At 33.7% G+C, this 25,306-nt stretch overlaps 1 protein-coding gene and 1 long non-coding RNA gene across 6 annotated transcripts in view; one reads left to right on the forward strand and one right to left on the reverse strand.

The window, feature by feature from the left end:
• LOC123318393 (dynein axonemal heavy chain 8-like) overlaps positions 1–25,306 on the reverse strand; it is a 1,393,903-nt gene that overhangs the window by 210,137 nt on the left and 1,158,460 nt on the right. The gene's annotated exons all lie outside the window — the stretch shown is intronic.
• Positions 600–3,388, forward strand: LOC123318552. Of its 3 annotated transcripts, XR_006538324.1 has the most exons (5): positions 600–712; positions 795–872; positions 1,024–1,169; positions 2,803–2,922; positions 2,977–3,388. It is a non-coding gene; the product is annotated as an uncharacterized LOC123318552 (long non-coding RNA). The 3 variants fall into 3 exon arrangements; XR_006538323.1 differs by having other exon boundaries at positions 795–966; positions 2,803–3,388; XR_006538322.1 differs by having other exon boundaries at positions 2,803–3,388.

Genomic DNA, 25,306 nt, shown 5'->3' on the forward strand with positions numbered 1-25,306 from the left:
GTTGCCGCTTTTATGTCATAGCTTCGTAAGTCCTGAGATGATACCTCTATGCATTGTAGAACATCTTTTCTAATTACAGTTACTCCTGAAGATGTCCCAAACTGGGGACGAAATATAGAGTATGAGAACGAATTGACCTTCATTTCGCCCAAAAAACACCTAGTCGAACAGCCTTAAAATTTTTTTTTTTTTTTTTTTTTTTTTTTTTTTTTTTTTTTTTTCTCCACCTCGTAGGGATCTGGCTCGGCCAAGGATGTCGGATCAAACCTGATCAAGACAACTTCAGCCATTGACAAGAAATTTCCGGACTATTCTTGTCGTCCACAGGACTACCTCCTTCTGTGCCGTGCTTATGATGTCCTGATCCAATCCCAATAGAGCTGTGTTCTCTCCCAGATGTGTCTCCACCAGGCCGTTCGTCGTTATTATGAGCGGGGTAATATACACCTTTCTGAGATTATAAATCTCCTTCAGCTCGAAAGCGAGATCTTCGTATTTTGTGAGTTTTTCGGTGTATGCTCTGGAAACGTTATCATCTGCAGGCACAGTGACGTCGATAATATTTGCCTCCTTTTTAACTTTGTCGAAGATGACAATATCCGGTCTGTTGTGTGCAACCGGCCTATCCGTCTCCATCAGGGTGTCCCAATAGAGCCTGTATTCCTCATTTTCCATGACCGCTTTTGGCATATATTCGTACGGCTTCCTTGAGGTGAGTATCAATCCAGTTCTTATAGCTATCGCTTGGTGGTAAACCTTAGCCATTGCGTTATGGCGGTCTGTATACTCTTTAGGTGCCAAGATGGAGCAAGACGACGTGACATGCTGTATTGTTTCCAGACCCTGAGAGCATTTTCGGCACCTGTCTGATGGTAAGTATCTTTTTGTTATGTTCTTAATATATGCTCTAGTCGGAACCACCTGGTCTTGGATTGCCACCAGTCTTCCTTCAGTCTCAGGATACAAGTAACCCGCTGTTATATATTTAAGTGACTGTTCCTTGTTGACATTATTATTTTTCAGGGCTTCTGGGTACCTGCCATGTAGCGTCATTCCATGCCAACGTTCCGTCAGCGTTCCGATGGTCGTTGCCTCGGTGAGAGTTCTTCGGTCTGCTAGATTGAGCGCTGTTATGTTCTCGTCTTCCTGACATATAATCTTGAACAATGGTGAGTTTTTTGTCTGAAAGTACTCTCTAAGATCCTTCACGACTTTATTATGGATGATTTCCAGACTCTGTAGCCCTCTACCTCCCTCCTTCCTGGGTACATATAGTCTACTTACCGAGGCATGTGGGTGATGAATCCCATATTTTGTCAGGAGAACCCTCACCCTTGTATCCATTGACTGGAGCTCCGTGGTCGACCATCTTACAACTCCAAATGAGTAAGCTATGCACGGAACAGCCCAGGTGTTAATGGCAGTGAACATAGATCTTGAGTTCAGTTTGCTTGCCAGGACCTTTTTGAGCCTCCCAAAGAATTTTTCCTTAAATGTTGCCTTAGATTCGGCAAGATTTATTTCCAGCCCTTGTTGAACTCCCAGGTACTTATATGTTTCGTCCAACCCCATTCTTCGGATAGATATGCTATCCTGCACCTGCATTTCATCCCCCTCCACCAGTTTTCCTCTCCGTACATGCACCACCGCACACTTACTCAGCCCCATATCCATCCTTACCGTCTCCGAGAAGGATGCTACAATCTTGAGCATTCTCTTCATTTCCTCCTCACTGGATGCATAAAGCTTCAGATCATCTATGTACAGCTGATGGTTAATCTTCGTGTTCCTTCGTCTTTCAATTATGTAGCCATATTTGTCATCTCTCAGCAGTTTACTCAAGAAATTCAGTGCCAGACAGAACCATAGCGGGCTGAGCTTATCACCTTGAAATATTCCTCTTCTGATTTTTATTTCAGGCGTTGAGGTAGTTTTTCCTTGCGTGGTGACCAGTAATTGCGTACGCCACGATTTCATCAGATGTTCTAGAAGCTTCACAACAGACTCAGATACTCCATAAAGGCGCAAGGTTTTCAGCAGCCAAGAGTGCGGCATGGAGTCGAAGGCCTTCTTATAGTCGATCCATGCCACAGATATATTCCTCATCTTTTTCCTGGCCTGTTTCGTCACCAGGTGATCAATAATGAGAGCCTCCTTACATCCCCTTATATTTTTCCTGCACCCATTCTGCTCTGGGGCCATTATTCCATAGTTGTCCACATGCCTCCAAATGGCCGTCGTGAGCACACCTGTAAGTATCTTGTATATTGAGGGCAGGCAAGTGATGGGTCGGTAGTTCTTTGGGTCACTGGTTTTATCTCCCTTTGGTATCATGTGGGTTACACCTAGCGTGAGGGATTCCGGTATCACCGAAGGGTTGTGCAGGGCTTCCTGGAACATTCTAGCCAGATGTTTATGCGTTGATTGGAAGTTCCTCCACCAGTAATTGTGCAGTCCATCAGAGCCCGGGGCAGACCAATTTTTTGCCCTTCTCAGCACCATACGTATATCTTCCTCCTTTATTTCAAGCTCTTCCATGTCATACGTTTCAGCTTTCCTCTCAGCTTCTTTTATCCAATAAGCCCCGTCGTCATGCGTCTTCGCATCCCCCCAGATTTTATTCCATTCTCTATACATTTCCGTCACCGATGGCGATTCTCCCTCAGTAGCCTCTACTCCCTTTTCAAGCGACCGAAAAAATTGCTGTGGGTTTTTGTAATACAGTTGGTTGTTCCTGTACCTCTTAACTCTCTCGTTATAACGCTTTAAGCGATTGCCTAAAGCTTTAACCTTTTGTTTCAGCCTATCGCAGATTGTCACCAGCTCCTCTCTCAGCTGCCAACTACGCCTCCTCACCCGGTACTCCGACGCAACTCTTAGTGTTTTCTTCAGAAGCTTCCTTGATGGGTTCTCCGTATGCAGGTAAGTGTGAAGCACCCCAATCTTCTTTCTGTTCTCAACTATCTTCTTTTCTAGGCGTATTTTCCATGGAGGGGTTTTATCTTTGCGGTGCGTGGGTTGATTGTTTTCTAAGTGAAGGCCAACCTCCTCGCAGACAGTCACCGCACCCGCATAGACCATGTCCAGTATCTCTTTAAGATCATTTGAGTTCCGCATACAGGTGTTCAATACGTCATCAATTTTCCGAACAGTCTGTAGCAACCTGACGGAGCCCTTCATCCTTGGCAATTTTGGTCTTCTTTCAGGTCCCATTCCCGAGAACAATTGCAAATTTCTGGAGAAACGTCGCTCCATTCCGGTTTGTCTGAAGCTCACTCTATTCTCCATCTGCGTACCATTTCCAGTTGACTCCACTTCTTCCTGTACTTCCGCTCCAAGTGGTGAAACACTCTGCATTATAGAATCGAGCTCCATCGACGAAAATTTGTTATTCCGGAAAATCCATCTGACTCTATTTGCTAACAAATTGGGATAAGATCGTCTCTCTGGGTAGATTTCATTCCAAGTCTCAGTTAAAATTTGTCGGTAAGTTCGTCCTGTAATTTCTTGCATCTCCAAAGCAATGAAGTGAACGCGCATTAAAAGAATGTTTTCTTCCTCAGACCATCGCGTTCTCCCATCTCGTCTCCCAAAGATAACCGTGGAACTAGCCTGAGCTTCGTTCAAACTGTCACCTCCTCTTCCTCCTGAGACTTGATCTGAGCTTACGGTGCCATCTCGGGGGGCTGCGCCGCTTGCCCCACAGTTTCCCCCAACAGACTCTTCCTCCTGACGGCTCCGAAGGTGGCCAGTCCGCTGCCTCCTACCGCCCTGATTTTGGCTTCTGGTTACAGGAGCACTTCAAATACTTCAGACACCCAGGCTGCTAACCTAGGGCCTGGAAGACTCGGGAAATGCGGGGTCGTCACTCCCCGAAGGCACAAAGCCACCCCTGCATATATATATATATATATATATATATATATATATATATATATATATATATATATATATATATATATATATATATATATATATATATATATATATATATATATATATATATATATATATATATATATATATATATATTGTTATGGTTTAAGTTTTCTAAAAATAATTTCGTTTAGTTTGCTGTGTCAGGAAATTTTGGGTAGGCATGGAGACATAAAAAAAAAGGTTTAGGATTGTCAGTCAGAATAAATGGGAGAAAAGTCATTTATTTTAGTTGAGCATTGAATTTCTTCTCAAGTTGCGATTCCGTTGATATGAATAACAAATTAATGTATAAAATAAAATAAAGTAATAATAAAACGGATCGTAACAAAAGGCGCCCAACGTGGGGCAAGTTGAGTGATGGAAATACTCAAAATATTGAATCCAGAAACAAGAGTTCAGCTGGAGCACAAGAAAATAATAATTCTACTATACTTGATTTTTTAATGAAGATGAAAGAAGATTTTAAAGAGTTTGAGGAAAGAATGGAAAATAAAATGGAAGAAAATTCGAGAGCAATAAAAGTAACAGCAGAAAGATTGGAAGATTTAAAAAAAAAGATTTGAAAATAGAATGGAAGAAGGTTTCATTAAAAATAATGAAATTTGAGTCAATAAAACAGAAGAGAAAATAGACAGGAAAATTGGTATGATGATGAGACAATGTCAGGAAGATTTGGAAACAACAGAAAATAACATTCGAAAGGAGGTGAGAGAGAAATTAGATATGGATATAAATAAAATTAAAGAGAATATAGACAAACAAAATGAAATATCAGAAGGAGTCATGAACAAAGAAAATTCTACGTCAGGAATAGTCAAGTTATGGTATCAAAAATGGAATTTCAATGGAAAAGTAAAAGCAAAATTCACCGTCCTGTTGTGGAATTACACAAGGAACAGAAAATGGGTGAATATCATCCAAAGAGTGAGAGAGGGAGTGGAATGGATTGGAGAGAGTTATTTAAGGAGAAAAAATAGAAAAAAATGGAGAAATCATAAAAAGTTCAAGAAAAAAAATTTAGGTTAATAATTAATGAATTTTTTTTTTGTGTAAAATTCAGTTTGTTAAATTTAAAATGTTTATTCCCAAAATTTTCAATTTGGGGAATAAATATTTTAATTTTGGGGATTTTGTTATGGTTTAAGTTTTCTAAAAATAATTTCGTAACAACGGATCGTAACAATATATATATATATATCGGATCGTAACAATATATATATATATATATATATATATATTGTTACGATCCGTTTTATTATTACTTTATATATTACTTATATTATTTATATATTTATATATATATATATATATATATATATATATATATATATGTATGTAAATCGTCAAGTCTGGGGTACTTTTCAGTCGCTCAATGGTAAGTTTGGAGTCATTTGTCAACTTTGAGGTCGGCCCTCAAACTTTTCTCCTGGGAGTTGGTTAGTTTGGAGACCTGACCCCAAACTTTTTCAGAAATTGTTTAGATGGTTAGTTTGGGGACGTGAGTCCGAACTTCTTTGAAAAATGTAAATAAAATAAATTTTCGATAATAAATTCGTTCCGAGACAAGTAGAAGCATCTCTCCTGAGCGTATTGTTACCGTATTCTCTCGAATCATTCTGAATCTGTTGAACAATTTTGTACTTTTTCAAACGACCAAACTGAAAATGTCTCCGAAATATTTTCATTCCCCGACTGTTCATAAAATAACTAAAAACAAGCTCTAACCTCACAATTCACACAACAGAAAATCTAAGTTATGTGCAGTAAAGTTCAATGACCAATAATGATTCAATGATCGATATAAATGTACGAAATCAGATTGATAGGGATCGTGAAGAAATGTATCCTATATTCACTTCAAGAAATTCGTATTATGATGGTTTACATGGTTAACTTGATATTACCATAACAAAAATTCACTTTTTTCTGAACATTTTGCTGATTCGTCAGTTATCGACAATTGAGGGTGAAATATACTAGAATCAGGGTACATGATACATGTGATTACTATCTGAAATATGTAGTTGTTTCATTGTTCTCTCATTGCCAGGCAACAATTTTTCCAACTGATTTGCTCATGACGAATTGGTGCGGAATTGAGCTAGAGGTATTTCCATCATTCAATAAATGAAATTCTCAAACTGGCCGAAACGAAATACGTCCTCAAACTTTACGATTCACACACTTATAAATTTGTAGACCAAGATTCAAGATTTCCATAATGAATTAATTGAATATAATAAATACTTTCACCATATATAAAAACATATTTTATAATATATTGAAAAACACAAATATTTTTCGAATAATTATAGTCATAACACGACGTAGAGATTAACATGACGGCCTCATTGTGAATGCTCTTATTCTCCAGAAATAAAACCTGTTTCTCACTTTCACAAATGAAATTCATTTGTAAAAATTTCGTTGTAAGATCACTGAAATATTTTTATCCCAAACTGGCCATACCATAACGGAAAACGTCCTCAAATATTACGATTTAAACACATGTAAAGAAAATATCGCATGTTTCAGCGTTTCTCTGGTATAATTTGTCCTGTTACGTGATTTGAGAGTTTTTATGTTTGAAGTTCGCGTTCTTTGACGTATTAGATAAGATCAAATTAAATCCATAGGATTCCGTTATCGATCTAAGAAATCTGGATTGAAGGCTGGAAATGTTGTTTCTTTGATATTTGACGGCTATATCGACAATAGGTACTGCTTTGTATTTTTGTAAATTATAGTTTGGTATTCAGCAGAGAAACGTATTTGAGACTTTAATTCATCCTCACTGAATAGAAACTCATTTTAAACATATACATTTGGAGTCCATGAATATAGCGCCCAAACACTCAATTAATTGAATGAATTTTCAAGATGAGAAAAAGGTTCTGTAAATTCCGTATCTTATTCTTCAGATAATTTTATAATACAAAGAAACCATGGACTATGGGTTTGTTACGCATTGTTCCTGAAATACAGGCTGTTGAAATTCAGAACAAAAATTGGTTTTTTTCATTTGAGTTTTGGTAGGTTATGAGTACGCATTAAAACACATTTTTTCGAATTTCAAACTATTTCTAATATTTCTCAGAGGCGTCCGTACATACTTCTTTCCGAATAAATTCGGTAAAAAAATGGTTTGCCAATGCTTTTTTTCAAATTTGAAATTATTTTCTTAATTATCCAATAATCCACAGTCAGAATGGTTTCTTGAGTTTTTCATCTGAAATAAATACTTTCTGAGATAAAAATAAAAGCAATTTCATCAAATAGCTACGAAATTCTGCAATTACTTATCTCATGTACTCCGACATTGGAGATAAATTCTGATTTTACATTTTTTTTGTATTTGAACACCCTGTATTTCAGAAACAATATCCATAGCGTCTTTGTAGCATAAAATCATCTGAGGAATAGGATCCCGAATTGACGGAACCTTATTCTGAAACACCCTGTATATTTCATTGAACTTATTAGTTCAATGATATATATTAATTAGGCCTAATCGTGAAAAAATGTTCTTTTTCTTCAAAAATAAACTTCATTTCTTACGTCCAGAAATAAAATTCCTTTGTGGAATGTATTCTACCCGAAAATGGTTCATTTATAGTATATACTTGAGTCTAAAATTTTCCTTCTGTTGTAGACCTTTGACAAGATTTTTCATTCGCCGAAGGTGTCCCCAAAAATATAGAGCAATCACTTCCCTCCTGTATTACTAGTCATTGAATTTCCAAATTTATTTCCGAAAAATCTGAACGATTTATAAGTTTTCAATGACTTTTCATGGATCAGTTATGGAAAAAATTAAAAACAGTTCTTTTCAGGAACTTTGACTTCATTTGATATACATTTCGGAAAAGAAGGTGAATCTTTTTAACGTCTCTGTATAAAATACGAAAAGATCCAATGTATCTAAGTATACAGGGTAATTTTTGACCAATGACCCATCGGGCAGGTGGTAATAGGGGATCATATGAGGAGTCAGAAATGGGCACTCAAACATCCAATTTCTGAGATACTTGGTGTTTTCTTAACATCACAGTATATTCAAACCTCTATTATTTCCAAACTTTTGAATATGTTTGTCTTTAAAGCCCGTTTACAACAGTTGAAAATTCTCTAGATAATTACTAGTGAATTCATGCACCGTGAATTCTCTGCAGTTACATACGTACTTTCAGAAGAATTCACTGTTCAGTTGCATACTTTCTGCAGTTTTCTTGCCAAAATTCTCTAAAGAAGGATCGTACTCTATTAAAAACATTTTACGCCCATCTATCAAAACATAACTCTGTACGCGAAGAATTTTTTTGTCAGTTTCGTGAAGAAAAGAAAAAATGCTATAGAAATCAATGATGAATTCGAAACTAACATATTCGTGAAGACGAGAAGAAATGATTCGGCAACAATGTATTCAATCAGCACATTTTTTTTAATTGATTAGACACACTTTTCGGAAAATTCATTCATAGACGAACAATTCATATTTGAATCGAACGTCAACGTCATCAGGGAATTCCTACGGCTGTTGCTATGTGGATATATTTCATTCGTTAATTTCATCGACAGCAGCGAACGGGTTAGAATATTCTAGAATTTTCAGGAGTTGATGAGCTTGTATATCCGAAATTTGTTCAGTTCGGGGTCAGTTCATGAAAAGGGGGGTTTACTTTGTCTGTATTCAGTTAAGTACAGAAATGCTGATTTCAGAAGTTTTTTCTCACAAATATTCTACATCCTTTCCTCAATCTGGTAATACCTATTAAGTCAATAATTATCATCAAAAATTCCTGATCGCTTTAGATGGATGGATATCGCACCCTATGGATTGGATTTATATTCAATCGTTTGAAACACGTAATTAATGAAAAAAATGGCTAATTACGGTTGAGAACTTTTACACTTTTCCAACCGGTGGAGGAGAAGTAGAATATTTCGATGATTCTGCCAGTTAAAATATATCGTTGTTAACGTTATACATATACGTATGCCCCTCGTAAAGTTTGGAACCTTTATGCTTTATGTTATAGTATGATGATCATGGGGACAATATTATCTTCAGAGTAGGTATCTCAACAATAGACTGGGTGGATTCGATGAGTTTTATTGAATTATGTCCATATATTTAGTTGAATATAAAAAATTTATATCTAACGTCCATGACCTTCACATAAGATATTTATACTCATGAAAATCGTGAAGTTTGGAACCTTTTTGTTATGGTATGGTAAGTTTGGGGTCAGTAATATTCCAAGTGTTCCTCAATGATGGAAAAAAAGGTTACAACGAATTTTATCGACTCATTTGATATATTCCATCCAACATTAATTGATTTATATCGGTCGGCAGTGGCGGCCCTTCGATATTCCTATATTTATAACATATTCATACCTACTTATGAGAATCGTAATGTTTTGAAAACTTTTTGTTATGGTAGCAATGAAAATATTGTTACCTGTAAAAATACAGTATTTCAACAACAGAACGATTGGCTGCAGTAAATTTTATTGAATAATTTGATATTTCAGTTTTCCTTAATTAGACCGACGGGAGGTTTTTCGACAGGAACTTTTTAGAAACTATTAGGTATTGCAGCGGGAAGCTCTATCGAGAACCCGGTTCTTTTGCTTTCGTTTCGCTGCAGTCTTCTATGGATTAAAAATATTAATCAATCAGCATTAAATTGATATTATTATTAGAAGTTTTCTATTATTAGTGTTTATGATTTGACATATTGATACTGTGGTTTCATTGTTAAATTCATGTTTTTCAATATACTTGACAGGTCAGTTTGTATATATGAGTTATATTGTAATTTGAAGAAACGATATAACTTCTTAACTTGAATAGATTATTGTGGACTAATTGTGTGTTGATATTACAGATGTTGGTTTCTTTCCCTTTCAATCTTTTTTTATAGATGCAGCATTTGTACCATGGACTCTTTTCAGCAATGAACTACTGAAATATTCATTCAACTTGCTGCATATAATAACCAGTTTGTCGGTTCGAATATTCAAATTCTCACAAATTGAAAAGATCTTAATCAATATTTCTGCCATAGATTTCAGTCATAGTAGATAGATAAGTTGAAGTGCTGTAATCCGGTGGCGAGCATGCTATCCGGGATTTACTGTTCTTTACTCAGTAGATAAGGTACGCCCACTGACCAACTATCATCTTTTATTTTGAGTAATTCGGCGAAATGAAATATCATGTGATATTTTGAATATTCTGCGTCTAAACTTTTTGACTCTTTATATAATTTTCACAGATTCATTGATTCCATTAGAAAATTCTCTAAAAAATATGTTCAGTTATTTTGTTTCAGTAATAATTGAAATGACTATTCCATATCATTCTTGATTCAATCAGTTCAATGAAAATTCATAACATACATTATTTATACTCATGAAAATCGTAAAGTTTGGAACCTTTTTGTTATGGTATGGTAAGTTTGGGGTCAGTTATATTCCAAGTGTCCTCAACGATGGAAAAAAAGGGTACAACGAATTTTATCGACTCATTTGATATATTCCGTTTAACATGAATTAATTTATATCAGGCGGCAGTGGCGGCCCTTCGATCTTCCTATATTTATAACATATTCATACCTACTTATGAGAATCGTAATGTTTTGAAAACTTTTCGTTATGGTAACAATAAAAATATTGTTACCTGTAAAAATACAGTATTTCAACAACAGAACGATTGGCTGCAGTAAATTTTATTGAATAATTTGATATTTCAGTTTTCCTTAATTAGACCGACGGGAGGTTTTTCGACAGGAACTTTTTATAAACTATTAGGTATTGCAGCGGAAAGCTCTATGGAGAACCCGGTTCTTTTGCTTTCGTTTTGCTGCAGTCTTCTATGGATGAAAAATATTAATCAATCAGCATTAAATTGATATTATTATTAGAAGTTTTCTATTATTAGTGTTTATGATTTGACATATTGATACTGTGGTTTCATTGTTAAATTCATGTTTTTCAATATACTTGACAGGTCAGTTTGTATATATGAGTTATATTGTAATTTGAAGAAACGATATAACTTCTTAACTTGAATAGATTATTGTGGACTAATTGTGTGTGGATATTACAGATGTTGGTTTCTTTCCCTTTCAATCTTTTTTTATAGATGCAGCATTTGTACCATGGACTCTTTTCAGCAATGAACTACTGAAATATTCATTCAACTTGCTGCATATAATAACCAGTTTGTCGGTTCGAATATTCAAATTCTCACAAATTGAAAAGATCTTAATCAATATTTCTGCCATAGATTTCAGTCATAGTAGATAGATAAGTTGAAGTGCTGTAATCCGGTGGCGAGCATGCTATCCGGGATTTACTGTTCTTTACTCAGTAGATAAGGTACGCCCACTGACCAACTATCATCTTTTATTTTGAGTAATTCGGCGAAATGAAATATCATGTGATATTTTGAATATTCTGTGACTAAACTTTTTGACTCTTTATATAATTTTCACAGATTCATTGATTCCATTAGAAAATTCTGTAAAAAATATGTTCAGTTATTTATTTTTCAGTTCAATGAAAATTCATAACATACATTCAACCTGTATATATGCAATAGCCCATACAATCAGACTCAATAGCGTCTATTGATTACTCACCTGAGTGTTTTCAGACACAAAAAAAATCTATGAAATTTCCATTTCAATAAATTGAACACATATCATTACACGAGTGAATTGAACACTTTGTGCAAACGGACCGTGAAGATCCTGAAATAATGAATCAACAGAATTAAAGCAAATATTGAAAACAAACGTGTCTAATAACGATTGATTTTTCATTATCTGTGATTTTTCTGACTCCATTCACGGAATAACACATATGTATACCACAATATCAGAAAAAAAATCAAATATAAGGATGACCCCAAACTTGAAAAAATGTTTTTTTCTGGTTTTCTCCGGTCCAATAGGTCATATATACGAATGTATAGTAATGTATACAAAAAAAATGCCACCTTAAAAATGTCCCCAAACTTGACGATTTACATACATACATATATATATATATATATATATATATATATATATATATATATATATATATATATATGTATGTAAATCGTCAAGTTTGGGGACATTTTTAAGGTGCCATTTTTTTTGTATACATTACTATACATTCGTATATATGACCTATTGGACCGGAAAAAACCAGAAAAAAACAATTTTTCAAGTTTGGGGTCATCCTTATATTTGATTTTTTTTCTGATATTGTGGTATACATATGTGTAATTCCGTGAATGGAGTCAGAAAAATCACAAAAAATGAAAAATCAATCGTTATTAGACACGTTTGTTTTCAATATTTGCTTAAATTCTGTTGATTCATTATTTCAGGATCTTCACGTTCCGTTTGCACAAAGTGCTGAAAACACTCAGGTGAGTAATAAACAGACTCTATTGAGTCTGATTGTATGCGCTATTGCATATATACAGGTTGAATGTATGTTATGAATTTTCATTGAACTGATTTGAACCAAGAATGATATGGAATAGTAATTTCAATTATTACTGAAAAAAAAAATAACTGAACAAATTTTTTAGAGAATTTTCTAATGGAATCAATGAATCTGTGAAAATTATATAAAGCATCAAAAAGTTTAGAAGCAGAATATTCAAAATATCACATGATATTACATTTCGCCGAATTACTCAAAATAAAAGATGATACTTGGTTAGTGGGCGTACCTTATCTACTGAGTAAAGAACAGTAAATCCGAAATAGCATGCTCGCCACCGGATTACAGCACTTCAACTTATCTATCTACTATGACTGAAATCTATGGCAGAAATATTGATTAAGATCATTTCAATTCGTGAGAATTTGAATATTCGAACCGACAAACTGGTTATTATATGCAGCAAATTGAATGAATATTTCAGTAGTTCATTGCTGAAAAAAGTACAAATGCTGCATCTATAAAAAATGATTGAGAGGGAAAGAAATCAAGATCTGTAATATCAACACACAATGAGTCCACAATAATCTATTCAAGTTAAGTTATATCGTTTCCTCAAATTACAATATAACTCATACTTACAAACTGACCTGTCAAGTATATTGAAAAACATGAATTGAACAATGAAATCACAGTATCAATATGTCAAATCATAAACACTAATAATAGAAAACTTCTAATAATAATATCAATTCGATTCTGATTTTCAATTTTTCATTCTTGAGTAGTAATAGAAGACTGTCGAAAAACCTCCCGTCGGGTTAATTAAGGGAAACTGAAATATCAAATTATTCAATAAAATTTACTGCAGCCCATCGTTCTGTTGTTGAAATACTGTATTTTTACAGGTGACAATATTTTTATTGTAACCATAACAAAAAGTTTTCAAAACATTACGATTCTCGTAAGTAGGTATGAATATGTTATAAATATAGGAAGATCGAAAGGCCGCCACTGCCGCCCGATATAAATTAATTCATGTTACACGGAATATATCAAATGAGTCGATAAAATTCGTTGTAACCTTTTTTTCCATCGTTGAGGAACACTTGGAATAATACTGACCCCAAACTTACCATACCATAACAAGAAGGTTCCAAACTTTACGATTTTCATGAGTATACATAATGTATATTATGAATTTTCATTGAACTGATTTATACCAAGAAGGATATGGAATAGTCATTTCAATTATTACTGAAAAAAAATAACTGAACATATTTTTTCAGAGAATTTTCTAATGGAATCAATGAATCTGTGAAAATTATATAAAGCATCAGAAACTTTAGACGCAGAATATTCGAAATATCACATGATATTTCATTTCGCCGATAACTCAAAATACAAGATGATAGTTGGTCAGTGGGCGTACGTTATCTACTGAGTAAAGAACAGTAAATCCCGGATAGCATGCTCGCCACCGGATTACAGCACTTCAACTTATCTATCTACTGTGACTGAAATCTATCGCAGAAATATTGATTAAGATCTTTTCAATTCGTGAGAATTTGAATATTCGAACCGACAAACTGGTGATTATATGCAGCAAGTTGAATGAATATTTCAGTAGTTCATTGCTGAAAAAAGTCCATGGTACAAATGCTGCATCTATAAAAAAATATTGAAAGGGAAAGAAAGCAACATCTGTAATATCGACAACAACAATGAGTCCAAAATAATCTATTCAAGTTAAGAAGTTATATGGTTTCTTCAAATTACAATATAACTCATTCTTATAAACTGACCTTTCAAGTATATTGAAAAATATGAATTGAACAATGAAATCACAGTATCAATATGTCAAATCATAAACACTAATAATAGAAAACTTCTAATAATAATATCAATTTGATGCTGATTGATTAATATTTTTCATCCTTCAGTAGTAATAGAAGACTGCAGCAAAACGAAAGCAAAAGAACCGGGTTCTCGATAGAGCTTCCCGCTGCGGTACCTAATAATTTCTAAAAAGTTCCTGTCGAAAACCCCCCCCCCGGGCTAATTATGAGAAACTGAAGTATCAAATTATTCAATAAAATTTACTGAAGCCAATCGTTCTGTTGTTGAAATACTGTATTTTTACAGGTAACAATATTTATAACATAACAAAAAGTTTTCAAAACATTACGATTCTCATAAGTAGGTGTAAATATATTATAAATATAGGAAGATTGAAGGGCCGCCACTGCCGCCCGATATAAATTAATTCATGTTGGACGGAATATATCAAATGAGTCGATAAAATTCGTTGTAACCTTTTTTTCCATCGTTGAGGAACACTTGGAATATTACTGACTCCAAACTTAACATACCATAACAAAAAGGTTCCAAACTTTACGATTTTCATGAGTATAAATAATGTATGTTAGGAATTTTCATTGAACTGATTCAAACCAAGAACGATATGGAATAGTCATTTCAATTATTACTGAAAAAAAAATAACTGAACATATTTTTTCAGAGAATTTTCTAATGGAATCAATGAATCTGTGAAAATTATATAAAGCATCAAAAAGTTTAGACGCAGAATATTCAAAATATCACATGATATTACATTTCGCCGAATTACTCAAAATAAAAGATGATACTTGGTTAGTGGGCGTACCTTATCTACTGAGTAAAGAACAGTAAATCCGAAATAGCATGCTCGCCACCGGATTACAGCACTTCAACTTATCTATCTACTATGATTGAAATCCATGGCAGAAATATTGATTGAGATCTTTTCAATTCGTGAGAATTTAAATATTCGAACCGACAAACTGGTTATTATATGCAGCAAGTTAAATGAATATTTCAGTATTTCATTGCTGAAAAAAGTCCATGGTACAAATGCTGCATCTATAAGAAAAGATTGAAAGGGAAATAAACCAACATCAGTAATATCAACACACAATGAGTCCACAATAATCTATTCAAGTTAAGAAGTTATATCGTTTCCTCAAATTACAATATAACTCATACTTAAAAACTGACCTGTCAAGTGTCAAGTATATTGAAAAACATGAATTGAACAATGAAATCACAGTATCAATATGTCAAATCATAAACACTAATAATAGAAAACTTCTAATAATAATATCAATTCGATTCTGATTTTCAATTTTTCATTCTTCAGTAGTAATAGAAGACTGTCGAAAAACCTCCCGTCGGGTTAATTAAGGGAAACTGAAATATCAAATTATTCAATAAAATTCACTGCAGCCAATCGTTCTGTTGTTGAAATACTGTATTTTTACAGGTGATAATATTTTTATTGTTACCATAACAAAAAGTTTTCAAAACAATACTATTCTCGTAAGTAGGTATGAATATGTTATAAATATAGGAAGATCGAAGGGCCGCCACTGCCGCCCGATATAAATTAATTCATGTTACACGGAATATATCAAATGAGTCGATAAAATTCGTTGTAACCGTTTTTTCCATCGTTGAGGAACACTTGGAATAATACTGACCCCAAACTTACCATACCATAACAAAAAGGTTCCAAACTTCACGATTTTCATGAGTATAAATATCTAATGTGAAGATCATAGACGTTAGATATAAATTTTTTATATTCAACTGCTTATAGACAGGAAGTCCAAATTGAACCTTCAAAATAAATAACTTATTTACAAGGCAATCATCAAGCCAACATGGACGTACGGCATCCAATTCGGGGCTTGCGTTAAAACCATCAAATATTCAAATCAACCAAAGACTCCAATCTAAAATACTACGTTCAGTGGTTAATGCCCCTTGGTATGTCTCCAACCACACCATCCCTGAGGATTTAAGTGTCCCATATGTCACTCAAATAGAAAATTACTCGAGAAAATATCATCAGAAGCTAGAAGGACATGCCAACCAACTGATCGACCAACTGACAGAAGATCCGTTCAACTCACGGAGGTTGAAAAGAACCTGGCCAAACGACCTAACTGGATAATCTCAACTATGAATTGATGTTCAATACTTCCTCTCAGTCTCTACATACAAAACATTTACTTAATACTTTTGAAAGTAGATTGTAAATCTCTATAAATTCAATAAAAAAAAAAACTAATTATATGGACATAATTCAATAAAACTCATTGAATCCACCCGTTCTATTGTTGAGATACCTACTCTGAAGATAATATTGTCCTCATGATCATCATACTATAACATAAAGCATAAAGGTTCCAAACTTTACGAGGGGCAGACGTATACATATAACATTAACAACGATATATTTTAACAGAATCATCGAAATATTCTACTTCTCCTCCACCGGTTGGAAAAGTGTTTCTACGTAAAAGATCTCAACCGTAATTAGCCATTTTTTTCATTAATTAAGTGTTTCAAACGATTGAATATAAATCCAATCCATAGGGTGCGATATCCATCCATCTAAAGCGATCAGGAATTTTTGATGACAATTATTGACTCAATAGGTATTACCAGATTGCAGAAAGGATGTAAAATATTTGTGAGAGAAATCAGATTTTCCGTACTTAAATGAATACAAAGTATTCCCCCTTTTCATGAACTGACCCTGAACTGAACAAATTTCGGATATACAAGCTCATCAACTGCCGAAAATTCTAGAATATTTTTCCCCGTTCGCTGCTGTCTTCGAAATTAACCAATGAAATATATCCACATAGCAACAGCCCTAGGAATTCCGATGACGAAATTCGCTAACTTTTACCTATTCAAAATATCCCAATATTGAGCAGGAAATCTTCTATAACAATGATATGAAACTCAAATGAGACTTTGAAACTCAATAGCAAGAAAGGAATATTTCGTACTTTTGATATTCCTATAGACGCAAAACTTCGGTGGGTATATACAGGGTGATTTCTGACCAATGACCCATTGAAAGGGGATAATAGAGGACAATATGAGGAGTCAGAAATGGACACTCAATCATATTTTATGCCAACTAGTTTCTGAGATACTGGGTGTTTCCTGAAAATCATTATATTGACACCCCGACAGTTTTGAAACTGCTGATTTTGATATTTGGTAAAATTTTATCTTTGAGACAATCAAAAGCAGAAATCAATAAAAAAACAGGACCGTACAAGATCATAAACTTTTTACGTTCTAGTAGTAAAACATCCCTCTGTATATGAGTCAAAAAATTTTAATTATCAATTTCGTAGACATGAAAAATGCTATGGAAATCAATGATCAATCTGAATAGCACAAATTTTCTGTTTATAGTAGAGCCATCTGAGAAACAAAATATCTCGTTTTTTTTTTACAAATCTCGAAATAATCGACTGATTTCAATAATATTCAAAACTATGTCTTAGAAGCAGGCGTTGAAAAATTATTTCGATATAAAAGACTGATTTTGTGCCCTAGTTTTGATGATCAGATATCAAAAACACCACTCCGTCTGATTCACATTTTTATCATCAACATATTCGGAAAAGGAGAAAAAATATTTCTGAAAGAATTATTTCCCCTCTTTCAGAGTATCCAAATCGGAGGATAAGTGGGGGAAGTCCTAAAAGAAGGCCAGCACCATCACCTGATTTTATCCCTTTGGATAATTTTTTTAGGGTCATTAGAAAAAATTAATTTATCCGAAAAATATCAATACTAGAGCTGAATTATTTCAGATATTTGATGAAGTATGTGCTGATCTTCGGTATAACCCTCGAATGTTACGAAAATCAGTTTTTAATATGTATAGAAAAAAGATGAAAAATGCATGGTTATTCAAAGCAGCTTACTGATGAAATTTCATAAATAAGTTCATATTCATATTCGTTAGAAGTTCAATTCAAATATGAATTGTTAGTCTATGAATGAATTTTCCGAAACGTGTGTCTAATCAATTGAAAAAATGTGCTAATTGAATACATTGTTGCCGAATCATTTCTTTTCGTCTTCACAAATATGTTAGTTTCGAATTCATCATTGATTTCTATAGCATTTTTTCTTGTCTTCACGAAACTGACAGAAAAAAATTCCTCGCGTACAGAGTTATGTTTTGATACATGGGCGTAAAATGTTTATAATAGAGTTCGTTAGAGAATTTTGGCAAGAAGATTGCAGGAAGAATGCAACTGAACAGTGAATTCTACTGAAAGTACGTATGTAACTGCAGAGAATTCACGGTGCATGAATTCACTAGTAATTATCTAGAGAATTTTCGACTGTTGTAATCGGGCTTTAAAGACAAAAATATTTAATAGTTTGGAAATTATAGAGGTTTGAATATACTGTGATGGTCAGAAAACACCAAGTACCTCAGAAATTGGATGTTTGAGTGTCCATTTCTGACTACTCATATGATCCCCTATTACCACCTGCCTGATGGGTCATTGGTAAGAAATTACCCTGTATACTTAGATATATTGGATCTTTTCGTATTTCATTCAGAGAGGTTAAAAAGATTCACCTTCTTTCCTGAAATATTTGTGTCGACTTGAGTCTTTCGATCGTACCGGAAGTGTATATCAAATGAAGTCAAAGTTCCTGAAAAGAACTGTTTTTAATTTTTTTCATAACTGATCCATGAAAAGTGATTGAAAACTCATAAATCGTTCAGATTTTTCGGAAATAAATTTGGAAATTCAATGACTGGTAATACAGCAGGGAAGTGATTGCTCTATATTTTTGGGGACACCTTCGGCGATTGAAAAATCTTGTCAAAGGTCTACAACAGATGGAAAGTTTTAGACTCAATTATATACTATAAATGAACCATTTTCGGTTAGAATACGTTTCACAAATGAATTTTACTTCTGGACGTAAGACATGAAGTTTATTTTTGAAGAAAAAGAAATTTGTTTTACGATGAGGCCTAATTAATATATATCATTGAACTAATAAGTTCAATGAAATATACAGGGTGTTTCAGAATAAGGTTCCGTGAATTCGGGATCCTATTCCTCAGATGATTTTATGCTACAAATACGCTATGGATATTGTTTCTGAAATACAGGGTGTTCAAATACAAAAAATTGTAAAATCAGAAGTTATCTCCAATGTCGGAGTACATGAGATAAGTAATTGCAGAATTTCCTGATGAAATTGCTTTTATTTTTATCTCAGAAAGTATTTATTTCTGGTAAAAAACTCAAGAAACCATTCTGACTGTGGATTATTGGATAATTACGAGAATAATTTCAAATTTGAAAAAAGCATTGGCGTACCATTTTTTACCAAATTTATTCGGAAAGAAGTCTGTACGGACGCCTCTGAGGAATATAAGAAATAGTTTGAAATTTGAAAAAATGTGTTTTAATGCGTACTCATAAGCTACCAAAACTCAAATGAAAACAGTGTACGGTTTTAAAAATATTTCCGAAAACCCAATTTTTGTTTTGAATTTCAACAGCCTGTATTTCAGGAACAATGCGAAAGAAACCCATAGTCCATGGTATCTTTGTATCATAAAATCATCTGAAGAATAAGATACCGAATTTACAGAACCTTATGCTCATCTTGAAAATTCATTTCGTTTCTCTGCTGAATATCAAACTTTAATTTACAAAAATACAAAGCAGTACCTATTGTCGATATAGCCGTCAAATATCAAAGAAACAACATTATCAGCCTTCAATCCAGATTTCTTAGATCGATAACGGAATTCTATGAATTGAATTTGATCTTTACAATTATGACAAAAAACGCGAACTTCAAACATAAAAACTCACGTAACAGTACAAATTATACCAGAGAAACGCTGACACATGCGATATTTTCTTTACATGTGTTCAAATCGTAATATTTGAGGACGTTTTTCGTTATGGTATGGCCAGTTTGGGACAAAAATATTTCAGTGATCTTACAACGAAATTTTTACAAATGAATTTCATTTGTGAAAGTGAGAAACAGGTTTTATTTCTGGAGAATAAGAGCATTCACAATGAGGCCGTCATGTTAATCTCTACGTCGTGTTATAACTATAATTATTCGCAAAATATTTGTGTTTTTCAATATATTATAAAATATGTTGCTATATATGGTGAAAGTATTTATTATATTCAATTAATTCATTGTGGAAACCTTGAATCTTGGTCTACACATTTGTATGTGTGTGAATCGTAAAGTTTGAGGACGTTTATCGTTTCGGCCAGTTTTGGGATTTCATTTATTAAATGATGGAAATACCTCTAGGTATATTCTGCACCAATTCGTCAGGAGCAAATCAGTTGGAAAAATTGTTGCCTGGCAATGAGAGAACAATGAAACATCTACATATTTCAGATAGTAATTAGATGTATCATGTACCCTGATTCTAGTATATTTCACCCTCAATTGTCGATAACTGACGAATCAGCAAAATGTTCAGAGAAAAAAGAATTTTTGTTGTGGTAATATCAAGTTAACCATGTAAACCATCATAATATGAATTTCTTGAAGCGGATATAGGATAAATTTCTTCACGAACCCTATCAATCTGATTTCGTACATTATTATTGATCATTAAATCATTATTGGTCATTGAACTTTACTGCACTTCATAACTTTTTCTGTTGTGTCAATTGTGAGGTTTGAGCTTGTTCTTAGTTATTTTATGAACAGTTTGGGGATAAAAATATCTCGAAGACTCTTTCAGTTTGGTCGTCCAAAAAGTCATTTAACGGTACAAAATTGTTCAACAGATTCACTTTGTAGAATAATTCGAAAGAATACTGTAACAATACGCTCAGGAGAGATGCTTCCACTTGTCTCGAAACGAATTTATTATCGACAATTTATTTTATATACATTTTTTAAGAAGTTGGAGTCACGTCCCCAAACTAACCATCTAAACAATTTCTGAAAAAGTTTGGGGTCAGGTCTCCAAACTAACCAACTCCCAGCAGAAAAGTTTGAGGGCCGACCCCAAAGTTGACAAATGTCTCCAAACTGACCATTTAGCGACTAAAAAGTACCCCAGACTTGACGATTTACATACATATATATATATATATATATATATATATATATATATATAGTTATAAAGTGTTAATACCACCTCCAAAATAGTAACTCATTTAACGCTCTCACCTCATATATATCGATGTCACCTCCGAAATCGGAGGTGACAACGTTTTGCCTTGTTTTTTAGCTTGTTAGATTCAGGAGGCTTCAGGGACCAACATATCAAAAAATCGTTTTGAGGTCACAACGCACCCCCTTTATGTACTGAACAATCTTTTAGTTCGAGTGTATATCACTGGCGCTAGTGTGCTGAGCTGTATATCGGAGAATTGCTCTGAAAGACTCTTTGCTCGTTAGCACCTCCGAAAATGGCAACGTTGTACTGTGCAAGCAGATGTAGACAGGCGGAATATCAGTATACGGAGGAATTAAGTAAAGAGAGGCGCGGTGCGTTTTCTCCTCCATTATTGCAAGCCAGGCGGCATATCTTAACGATTTTTTATCGCATTCTTCTGTAGGGGAAAGAATCACGTGAAAGAGAACCAATCTTGGCTCTCTCGAATGGGATTATGACTGTTTATATTTCATCGTGTGTATCTATGCATCCGTTGAACTTCTTTCATCTCAAGCTAACAATATAATTCTGAATTTGGCGAACTATTTCATTACCTATCTGAAAACGAATCGATTTGAGTCTTGTCCATAATGATATTTCTTCTCTCTATGGAAATGATCCATATATAGATAATACTACCTATTAGTAAAACGAATAATCAGTATTGTTACATTGCATATAATAAAATAAGCTGCTCAGAGAAAAACATTTTTTGGATAAGAAAATTCAGATGTTAATGGTGATGAATATTCAAGGACAATGAGCCAATCCGAAAATTTTCTTTTCAGAATCAGGAGAAAAAAATGCTACAAATTTCACAATATCACAGAAATGAACAACGTCGGCTAAACCGAATGTTGGACATTGTGTTATTTCAAATGGAACGCTCTTTATATTTTTCTTGAATCGGATTGCACAATGATTTTGAGGAATCCTTTGCTCAGAAACATCTCTTTTATTATCGATTATGTTTAAATATTGGATTTTCCCGAAAATTTGAAGAGCTTGTACCATCTCTCTGGTTTAAATATTTCAGTGATGTATCATATAGAAAATTACCAATTATATCGAAACAAGTAGGATTTTATGAAGAATTCGCCAAAACAGGTTTGCATTTTTCGATAGATCATACAGGGTGTAAGGGAAAAAATAAAAAATATTGAAGTCTTTGGAAGGCCTCGAGTCAACATATTTTTGTCAAGATATAATGAATCTTCAAAATGAAGTTAATAATATAGATACATACTCGGATACATATGATTGAGATACAGATGATTGATTGGTAAATTCCCAGAAGCTATGTTGAACAGCGGACACTATGATGGACGCATGATGAAAGGAGGAAGACAAAAGTTAATCTAAGTATTTTCGCATGCAGTTTTATTATTCAAAATAGATGATGATTCTTATAAGTAACAAATCATGTGCAATTGAAATTTTTGTTTTGGTCTTCCAAAATAACACATATTGATTAAACTTCTACTATCTAAATAAAATAAAAAGGTACATAGATAAAATATAGCTAGATACAGGATATCTGTAAACAAATGCGAAGGAATAAGGGAGATGATTCCTTAATGAAAATAAGCAGGGGTAGTTCCTGTAAATTTTCCAAATCAGCCCTTCGAAGATACAGCCTTTGGATGGCGATGACGAGTTTACAGTGTTTAATTTTTTTACAGGTTCTAAAAACCACTGAGTCATAAAACTATATATATTATGAAGCACTGAGTAGATTGGTACCAGTTTCAATTTCGGCAAGCTCGTAGTTTAGGCGGTAATTGCTATCGATTTTTTAATGTGTCTCTGCCTTGAATTCAAAAATTTCTGTTAAAATGTTGAAATTTGAGTTATTATGCTATTGTCAATATTGTCATAGAAGTGTACGAAACTAGCAGGTCAGGGGATCCAAGATTTCGGGCCGATTCACCTTAAAAAAAAATAATAAAATGAATTTCGTAAATACCGAGGCTGAAAACCACTATTCTCCGCTATAAAAAATTAGTATTATTCCAATAATATACCGACTTAATGAATGCTACGTTGCTATTACTATAAGGCCCGGTTGTTCAGTTCAGGATGAGGCCGAGATTTAAGATGATCCTAGATTGATCTGACAGAACTGAACTGATATGTCAAAATCAATCTAGGATAAACTTTAATCCCGAACTGAACAACTGCTATACATTTTTAAATTTTTTTGAACTCTCATCATACTAACGTGCGTTCAAAAAAATTCGTCGTCAAGTAGGCTGTGGAATTTTGAACGTCGATATTTCGTGTCTAAACGTAATTCTTAGCTCGTGCTTTACTATTTTCCAGGTGAACTGTCATTTTAGCATTTTGGATTGTTGTTGAATTAAAATTATCAGCGAATTATAAAGATGGTTTTTACGGACGTGTGAAAGACTTTTACTATTGAATTCTACTTCAAAATTGGAAAGAAAATTGAAGGAAAATGGAAATATTCTGTTCCGGCGACTTCATTGAAGCCTATGTTGCTGTTGATTATTAAGAATGAATTTTTCCATTGTACTGTTTTGCGATGTGTTGACGAAACAAGTATGTTCAAACAAAAAAGGAAGTGGTATACCAAAAAAGAAAACTCTAGAGTTCAGTAATAATGAAAACATGACAGAAGCTCGACAAACCTCTCTTCAGATTTTATCTGAAGGATGGAGTATCCGTTGGCATATGCCACCCGATTTGGAAAAAATATATCCATTTGTTTCCATAAAGATTGACATGTTATCAGAAAACTGAAAAGGTTGTGATTACCTAACCTTGTAGCATCCGAGAAAAATTGGAGTTCAGTATCATACTGAACTGATGCATACTGACAGTATGCATCAGTCAAAGGCAAAATGTGGACCTACTTTCTTTTATGGAACTTCAATAGCAGAACGTTATGAAGGAGAAAGCATCATGCTTTTTTATAGCTGAATTGAATTTTAATAAATTGTCCAATAGCTATTTTCATGTAATTCAGTTCTTTTAGTTTAGTCATGGATTTTCAGTAATGACTGAATCAATTCATTATTTATAGAGAATTAATAAACATATTATTGAGAATCTTACTGTGATCTATTCATACGACTGAGTAACTAGAACCTTCTTACAAAAAAACATACTACCACGATCAATTCAAGATTCATGTCTCTTGCGTATGAAAATAGTGGACGGTTAAAATTTTTACGAAGAACTTTTCTAACCGCCTCAGATCGTTTGGATTCTTGTCATCTTACTCAATGAAAGAAATGCTTTTCGAACGTTGGGTTAAATTTACAGGGAACCTTTTCTGAAAAGTGCTTTTCCGTACAAAATTACGATATATTGGTTAATGTCATCATTGTTTACATTTTGGGAAGATGAAGTAATTCAAGGAAAGACATACGTTCAGCCACCGAACATCAGCCTTCAAAATTTCATAGCCTACTTGACGACGAATTTTTTTGAACGCACGATATATAGCAGTCTGATACTGAAATCCGTCATTTGACAAAATGAGTTGTCAGTTCATAGACTGACCAACATTTTCGAAAGCTATTGATGTATTAATTAAATCGTTCTATAATTGGTCCTAAATTGACAGTCGTATTGTGAACAACGATATGCAGCGGATTATCTAAACACGAAATAAATTCTGAAATGTTTCGGGTCATGAGGTTAATTGAATAAGTATCTTGTTCGTATCATTTGTTGAACTTCATTATTCTAAATATTCTTCAATGAATGAAAATATAATATCAACACACAAAATTTTTCGATTTATTCGTCATCAAATCATTAAATAAATCGTTTCTCGAAAAGTTTCGAGTCTTGAGACAAATATAATATTGAATTATTTACATCATTATTAGTCGAACTTCAAAGTTCTGAA

The sequence above is a fragment of the Coccinella septempunctata genome, chromosome 1, assembly GCF_907165205.1.
Source record: "Coccinella septempunctata chromosome 1, icCocSept1.1, whole genome shotgun sequence".
Taxonomy (NCBI): Eukaryota; Metazoa; Arthropoda; class Insecta; order Coleoptera; family Coccinellidae; genus Coccinella; species Coccinella septempunctata.